Source organism: Ochotona curzoniae, unplaced genomic scaffold (genome assembly GCF_017591425.1).
Source record: "Ochotona curzoniae isolate NIBS_2020 unplaced genomic scaffold, NIBS_Ocur_1.0 contig_1014, whole genome shotgun sequence".
Lineage (NCBI taxonomy): Eukaryota > Metazoa > Chordata > Mammalia > Lagomorpha > Ochotonidae > Ochotona > Ochotona curzoniae.
Genome location: NW_024464920.1, coordinates 7,264,003 through 7,271,781, shown reverse-complemented (window position 1 = coordinate 7,271,781; position 7,779 = coordinate 7,264,003). Strand labels below are relative to the sequence as shown.

At 50.3% G+C, this 7,779-nt stretch overlaps 2 non-coding genes across 2 annotated transcripts; both read left to right on the top strand.

The window, feature by feature from the left end:
* Positions 1 to 6,635: 6,635 nt before the first annotated feature.
* TRNAD-GUC lies at positions 6,636 to 6,707 on the top strand. Its single transcript has one exon. It is a non-coding gene; the product is annotated as a tRNA-Asp (tRNA).
* A 685-nt stretch (positions 6,708 to 7,392) lies between these two features.
* TRNAW-CCA lies at positions 7,393 to 7,464 on the top strand. Its single transcript has one exon. It is a non-coding gene; the product is annotated as a tRNA-Trp (tRNA).
* Positions 7,465 to 7,779: the final 315 nt, after the last annotated feature.

Below are 7,779 nucleotides of genomic sequence, written 5' to 3'. Positions count from 1 at the left end.
GCAAGAGCAGGTACCCCATATGGGCCCTGATTCACATCCCAGTTGCTCCATTTCCCATCCAGCTCCCAGCTAATGGACTGGGAAGGCAACAGAGGATGGCCTACGGCCGTGGGTCCCTACCACCACATGGGAGACCCAGAGAAGCTCATGGCTCCCAGCTTCCAGTTTCAGGACAGGCCAGCTCTAACCATAGCAGCCATCTGGAGAGCGAGCCAGCAGATGAAAGACCTTTCAGTATGTGTCTCTAACTCTTAGCAAAAACTAAAAAGAGAGCCCAATGTGATGACTCGGTTGGCTAACCCTCCTCTAGCATGTGCCAAGATTCCATATGAGCACTGGTTCGTGTCCCAGCTGCCCCACTTCCCATCCAGCTCCCTGCTTATGTCTGGAAAAGCAGCAGAGGATGGCCCAAAGCCTTGGGACCCTGCATCCTCACGCGAGACCTGGAAGAAGCTCCTGGATCCTGGCTTCAGGTTAGCTCAGCTCCAGTTTTTGCAGCCTTTTGGGGAATAAATCAGTAGATGGAAGATCTTTCTTTGTGTCTTTCATTATCTCTGTAAATGTGCCTTTCCAATAAAATTGTTTAAATCTTTAAAAAAGAAAAGAAAGGAAAAAGAATGGCAATGCCAATCCTATCTCAGCTGCTGTTCTACGCAACGCCCGTCCATCCTAAAACGTCCTCACCAGGAAACTCTACAAGAAAAGCAAGACTCAAACCAGCCCAGCTACTACATACATGGGAAAGCTACCTCTCCCCTCATGGTCCAGGCTTGCCAGCAGCAGTTATCTGGAACATGAGGGGACAGTCATAATAAAGTCAGGTTGTTAACCATACAGAATATGAAGACCCAGAGGAAAGAAAGGACTCGGAGCTTATCTTCACCGGGGCTGACACCACTTGGGAGCATCCTGAGGGATGGGAGACAAACTTTCCTGTATTTGCTGAATTTCATTCGAAATGCATGAGTCACCTATACACACACACACACACACACACCAAAAAAAACCAGCAAGTCCTCAGATCCTAGCAGTTAAGCATTTAAGCCAACATGTCTCTGTATGCTGGCCTTCTTTCCTTCTTTTTAGTAGAAATGTGGTGTATAATAAGAAAGAAAGAAAGAAAGAAAGAAAGAAAGAAAGAAAGAAAGAAAGAAAGAAAGAAAGAAAGAAAGAAAGAAAGAGAAAGGAAGAAAGGAAAGAGGGAGGGAAGGAAGGAAGGAAGGAAGGAAGGAAGGAAGGAAGGAAGGAAGGAAGGAAGGAAGGAAGGAAAGGAGGGAGGGAAAAACACAACAGTAGTGCAGAACATCAAGGCCTGGGTTCGAATCCCCGCTGCTCAGTCAGCTCTCTGCAACCAAGGACAAGTTCCAGTGCTGGGGCCCTTGCCCCCGGGGTGGGAGACCCAGGAGTCACTGGCTCCTGGCTGACCCAGCCCCAGCCTTTGTGGCCATTTGGGGAGTGAAGCAACAAATGCAAGCTCTCTCTCTGTCTCTTCCCCACTCTCTGTCACTCTGCCTTTTAAATAACTAAAATTAAAGCTTACAAGAAAATCACACAAGAAATTTTTTCACGCTTTGGTGAAAAAATGCAATAAAAAGAAGCATGCTATAGGCAAAGAGAGCTTTGACACACCACACCGATGAAGCATGTTGTTCTAAGTCAGGTTAAAGTCTGGGTATCCAGACACCTTCCAGCTGATCTATACACAATTAATGCAAAGGACCGATTTACATTGTGCTTGCAAGACAAAACTCGATTTTCTTATTGTACCAGAACCCAGACATATGACCAAATGCTTTGAGAATTGACTATCAGATTTTTTTTTAATGCTTGCAGCTCAAATGCTGATTTTAATTTTTTTTTTTTTAAGTATCCACAGGTTTAAGTCCCGATTAAATTTCCAAGACTAAGATTTCCGGGCTTGTTGGTGTGTAATTTTTTTTCCCTGCAACATGCCAGATATTCTGGTCCGCAGCCAACACTACGTGGGGGAAAGCGCGGCCTAAAAATGGCTGTGATCTTTGTTGGTTTTGTCTTGTTGTGCCTCATTCAGACACCAGAGGGCGCAAGGAAAGCCAGCTCTTGTTTTTCTTCAAATCTCGATTCAAAGTCGGGGCGGAGAACAAAACAGCAGGAACACAGGACCCTGGAGACAAAGGGACGAGGGACGAGAGCAGCACGCCCCGTTGGACTGGGGCTGACTGCCTTTTCATCCTCTGGCGCCCCAAGCCCTCCTCTTCACCTTAAAGGACTAGAAAGAAACAAGTTACGCCGCAAAATACTGCAGTCTTTAGCAGACAAGAGAAAAACAGAATAGAATGGAATCGTCAGCGTGGGTTCCAAAAGACCGTCGCAATGCATTCTGTTCGCTTTGCCTATTATTTGTGACCAAACCAAAAAGGGTTGATTGTTTGCTTTTCTGAGTTTAAGAATACTGTGTGCACTTAACAGATGTTTTAGAAAACGTAGTTTTTAAAAAGAAAGGTTACAGGTTAAAAAAAATATCCTCTAACTCAGCTATAACTGTTTTTAATAGTTATTCTGGTTTTATCCTGCCCGTCTTAGCGCTTATAAATGCATTTTAAAAACTGGATCCTGCAGGCTGTTCTTTTTTATACTCAGCAACTAGACCAGTTTTTCTTTCTTTCTTTCTTTCTTTCTTTTTTTTTTTTTTTTTTTTTTTTTTTTTAGTGATTAATCCTGAATCGTAAAAAATCTGGCTAATCCTACCATGAGTAATTCACAGTAGGAGAATAACAGATTTTAACAATGCTACGGGTGTTTTTTTTTTTCCCTCCAAAATGACAGCAACTTGAGTATCAAACCCAAGACACACATTTTTCTACGGTTAGGCTTTTCAGAGAGAAACCAGGGGTAGAAACTCTTCCTTCCCACCTGTAGCAAGCCTGAGGACCGACCCCAAGGGCCAAGGGCGAGTGTGGCCCTCCCAGACCTCCATGGAGCGCAGAGCTCAGCGCAGCCACGAGCACTCCACCCACTCCATCCTGTCAGTGGGGCACTTGGAGCAGACCGTCGCTGACCTTGAGGCTTGGGGCCAATGACTGGCAGGCAGGTTCCCCCTAGGACAAGCAGCTCAGGTCAGCCCAGTGTGGATAACATAGGAAGGTGATGGCCCAGAGGCCTCTGTGCAGATGGAATCACTGCACCTGCTCATTTCCTAGCATGACAGCCACAGATGAAGGGAGGGAAGATGGTGTCCTCATAGTAAGTATTTGATTAAGTTTCTGGAGCTCTCCGGCCCTCGGCTTCCTTATCTGTTTCATGGAGGGGTCAAGAAGACCCCGGAGGGAGCTCCTCCACCTCTGGGATGTCTAATCATCTTTAACGAGGTGCTGTGATGAAAAACACGGGCAGGTCCTTCAGCCCCATCTTTTTTCCTCCCAAGCACTGAGTGTTAGTGTTTTGCGCTTGTTTAAGTGCTGGGGAAACTGCTCCCTTTGCTTTCAAAGCTCTTCGTCGCCTTTTTTGGAGGCCTCTTTGAATACTAGGCCTCTGGGAACGGTATTGTGGCATAGCACGTTAGGCTACCAGCAGCAACTCTGCCATCTCACAAGGGCACGGGCATGAGTGCTGCTAGTCCAGCTCCCTGTCAACGTGGTGGGGAAGCAAAGGAAGACAGACCCGAGTCCTTGGGCTCCTGCACCCAGCTGGGAGACCGGAGTGAAGCTCCTGCCTCTTGCCTCCTGGCTTAGGACTGGCCCGGCCCCAGCCAAGCGGGGCATGTGGGAAGCGGACCAGAAGGTGGAAGACCTTTCTCTCTCTGTGTAGCTCTTTCAAATAAATAAAATAAAGTAGGTCTTTGAGCACCCTGGCCTTTCCTTCTCTGTAATCCCATAATACTTTGCGCACACTCCCATCTCTTTCTACCTTTATAACCTTAACTATCCTATGCCTGAGTTTTCTCATTGTAAAAGAGAACTACTGTCCCGGAGTCGTAAGCTGGTAATCATGTCCACAGGTTTGCAGGTTTGCTTGCGACGCCTTCAAGAGCCCACTGCACAGCGCCTCCCAGTAATGCGAGCCACGCACGCCCCACCACTCCACAGCTGCTGCAACTACCCAGTTGAAGGATCAACATTTTCCCCTGAAATTTAGATTTCCTTAAGGCAAGAAATGGGTCTTACTCTTGTTTGTCCTCAAGTGTCTGGCTCCATGCCTGGCACAAAGAATCAATCGATAAAGGTTTATTTACACAAATACGGAAAGAGAGTGAAGGAAAATGTTTTTTGAACAGGAGGAGAATAGACTTCTTTCTACTCTCAGTTTTAACTTTATTGCTTGAACAAATCAGGCTGGAAAATAACAGAGCACGAGTACAGGCAGCCACAGCCATCCTGCCGTTAGCAATCTAAGCCTGTCCCTTTCCCTGCCCTCCTGGCCTGACCCGAACACACAGTCTTTAATTTAACTCTCATTTTATAGACAGCTGGTTTCCACCACTGTCAGGGGAGTTGGGGGTCTAATAGATGTAAATGTTTCTTCAATTACAAAAGAAAAAGAAATGGAAGGAGACAGGTTAGCCAATTCTTGTTTATGTTGAAAGGTTGAAATGAGGAAGTGAAAATAATAGAGAAAAAAATGGAAGAAACACAAGAAAGAAAAATAGCAGGTTTATTTAAAACCTTTTTATGGCTTCCCATTACTCATAGGATAAGATGGAAAGTTCTTTTGGAGATTGGAAAGATAGGACATGGCTGGGGAACAAGTATTTGTAAAGTGATCTAGTAAGAAGTATGGTCATCAGAATATAGGGAGAAAATCCAAAACTCAGCAATTAAAACAAAACAAAAAAAAAAAACTCAAAACAATTAAAAGCAGGCAGGAGTTGTGTGGGTTATGCCACCACTTGATACCCCTGAGTCACTTGCACCACCAGGGCAAGTCCAGCGCGCTCCAGTCCCAGGCCACCTTGCTGGGAAAGCAGTGGACAATGCTCCAAGTCCCTGGGCCCTGCCACTCACTCAGAGAAAAAGAGATCTTATGCTGACCCCTTAGACACAGGCCTCCCACTAGCTCGCTGACTTCCGCCTGCTTCCGTTCCCATAAGGCCTTCCCGGGCATTCCAACTGCCGTGCCACTCTTCCTTTCCTCTGCTATTTTGTTGCTACTTGCAAACAAGACTGTTTTCGCCATGTTCGTGGCCTCTTCCTTCTGCCAAAATACAAGTGCCACAGGACACGATTTATCCACTTTTTTTTTTTTAAAGATTTGGTTTTTTTTCTTATTGGAAAGGAAGATTTACAGAGAGGGAGACAGCCCGAGAGAACGGGCTTCCAGCTGCTGGTTCACTCTCCAAACTGGTGCCTACTTGAGTTGCTGGCACAGGCCGAGGCTTAACATGCCACAGTGCCTTCGCCCAGACTTTTCCACTCAAAACGCCCCCTGTATCTGAAACAGTATCTCACTCCTTGTAGGTTGAACAAGTGAATGAAAACTACAGTGCCTGCCAAGTAACCAGAGGTTTGTAAACATTAGTATAGAACAAGCGACGCCTCTGTTGACACTAGTGGGGAAGTGTCTGTCGTTCCTCGCACAGCCCGTGGAACCCTGCCCTGCATCTGCAGCCACAGCTCGGCGGCTCCTAGTCCTTCGCTGCTTACTGCTTGTTCTTATCCACGTGCAAAACAGGGAGTAAAAAAACCTTTGTCCTGGTTGATCTCACAGGGCTGGTCACCTGGTTAGCTACCACAAGCTACACAAAGTGAGCGCAGCTGAGCAAAACTTGCAACTTGGAACTTGCAACAGCATCCACCAGCCGGTGTGGTATTTATCTCCCCAGCCCTGGGTATGCCCTATGTCATACCCTATGCCAGGCACCGCGTTAACCTTTCCTTCCGCACTCTGCTGACGGCGAGGAATGCCTCCCTATCGGGTTATCGGCCCTCTCCTCCTTTCCATTTTAGGAAGGCGCACGGCAGGTGCGGCGGGGCGTCTGCTGACTCAGCCTGAGCCCCCTCACCCCGGGGACAGGAGCGGCCAGGACGGGCTGGGACTGCGACCCCGGCTCTGCTGGGGCCTCGGGGCGCGTGGGGACAGGAGGGGTGCCCAGGGGTGCCCGCTGCCCTCGGGTTGTGCCACGGTGCACCTTGGACCCCACAAGAATCAGGGCAGGTTCCGAAGCGGCACAGGGATCCGCTCCGATGGGGCTCCTCCATCAGTCCGTTTTACATTTTCATTAAATAAACTGTGCCTTTCCTCAGAGGGAAAATGCCGCCGCAGAACGGGCGATGTAGACCAACACCAATTCCCAGGGATTCTTCCAGACGTCTGAGTCGAACAACTCCCAAGTTCACGCGCGAGGCCCTCCCTCCATCCCGCTTGGGAAGGCCGCGGGCGGCCTCGGGCCAGGCGCGGGCCCCGAACGCGGGAAGCCTCGGGGAGCCGCCTGCGGCCCCTGCGACCCTCGGCCCGTCCAGGGAGGAGAAGCGCCGCCCCGACGCCCACCCCGGGGGTCCCCACCGACCCCACGACAGCCTCTGCTGCCCGGGAAGGACGCTGTCCTCACCATTCCCCACCACAGAGAGCCGGAGCCGCGCTTTCCCCCACAGAACATTCTCTGAGGCCCACGGACGCTCCGCCGCCCTGAAGGGAAACCTGAGGAGACACACAGCCACAGCTCCTCGTTAGTATAGTGGTTAGTATCCCCGCCTGTCACGCGGGAGACCGGGGTTCAATTCCCCGACGGGGAGATTGTGCTGTTTTTTTTTTTTTTGTAAAGTGGCAGGGTGTGATTTTTCCTGCGCCACATTTCCTCTCAGCTATGGCAAAGCTATATTGTCTTCTGCTTCAAGGATACGACCGCGACTTTTCAAAAACGGACGACAGCAAAAGTGAATGCTCACTGTGGCCTGTAATCCTCGCTCTCTGAGTGAAAACGTTTGATCGTGCCGGGAGGGCGGGACGAGGACTCGGAAGGGCCTGGCGAGCCTGGCCCGGGCGCGGGCGCGGGCTTCCCGTCGCCAGCTGCGCATGCGCGGCGGCCCCTCCGCCCCCCTCGGGGTCGCGAACCAGACGCGCGTGGCCGCGGGGGGGGGGGGGGCAGGGGCGGAGCCGCTGAGGGGGCGGGCTCTGGGGGCGGGGGCGGGGTCTCGATGGGGCGGAACCGCTGCGGAGGCGGGGTCTCGTGGGGGCGGAACCTTGGCGGAGGCGGAGCGGAAGCCGCCGGAGGGGAAGGAACCCCGGGGGGAACCGGCTTCCTGGCTCCGCCGGTTCGCCGCCCGACCTGGCTGGCAAGAAAGTCTGGGCGCTGAAAGATGGCGCTCTCCCATTCGGGCCGGGACCGAGTGGAGGGACACGGGTGACGACCGTGCTCCGGAAGACGAGGGCGCCATTTTATCCGAGTCCTAAGAAGCTGCGCGAGCCACAGCCCAGCAGGACCTCGTGGCGCAACGGTAGCGCGTCTGACTCCAGATCAGAAGGCTGCGTGTTCGAATCACGTCGGGGTCATAAGTTGTTTTTAAATTTTGAACTGTTCCGCCTTTGTGAACCGAAGTGAATTCCCGCCATTTTTCAAGAACAGTTTTAGGGGTTAAAAAAACAAACTAGACCTTCCTGGTCTCGGTAATTCTTCTGGTAAACCACGGTGGAGGGACTGCTTTTCTTTTCAAGTGTTTGGGCATGCGCAATGCAACAAGTGCTGTGCATTGTAAATGTCTTTCACAGAAGAATACAATATATACTAGTTGTACAGACTTTTCCCAAAAAGTTTGTCTTCCCACTCAGTGCTGCAGGAAGCGTTTTCATGTCCTAGCCCATACCTGG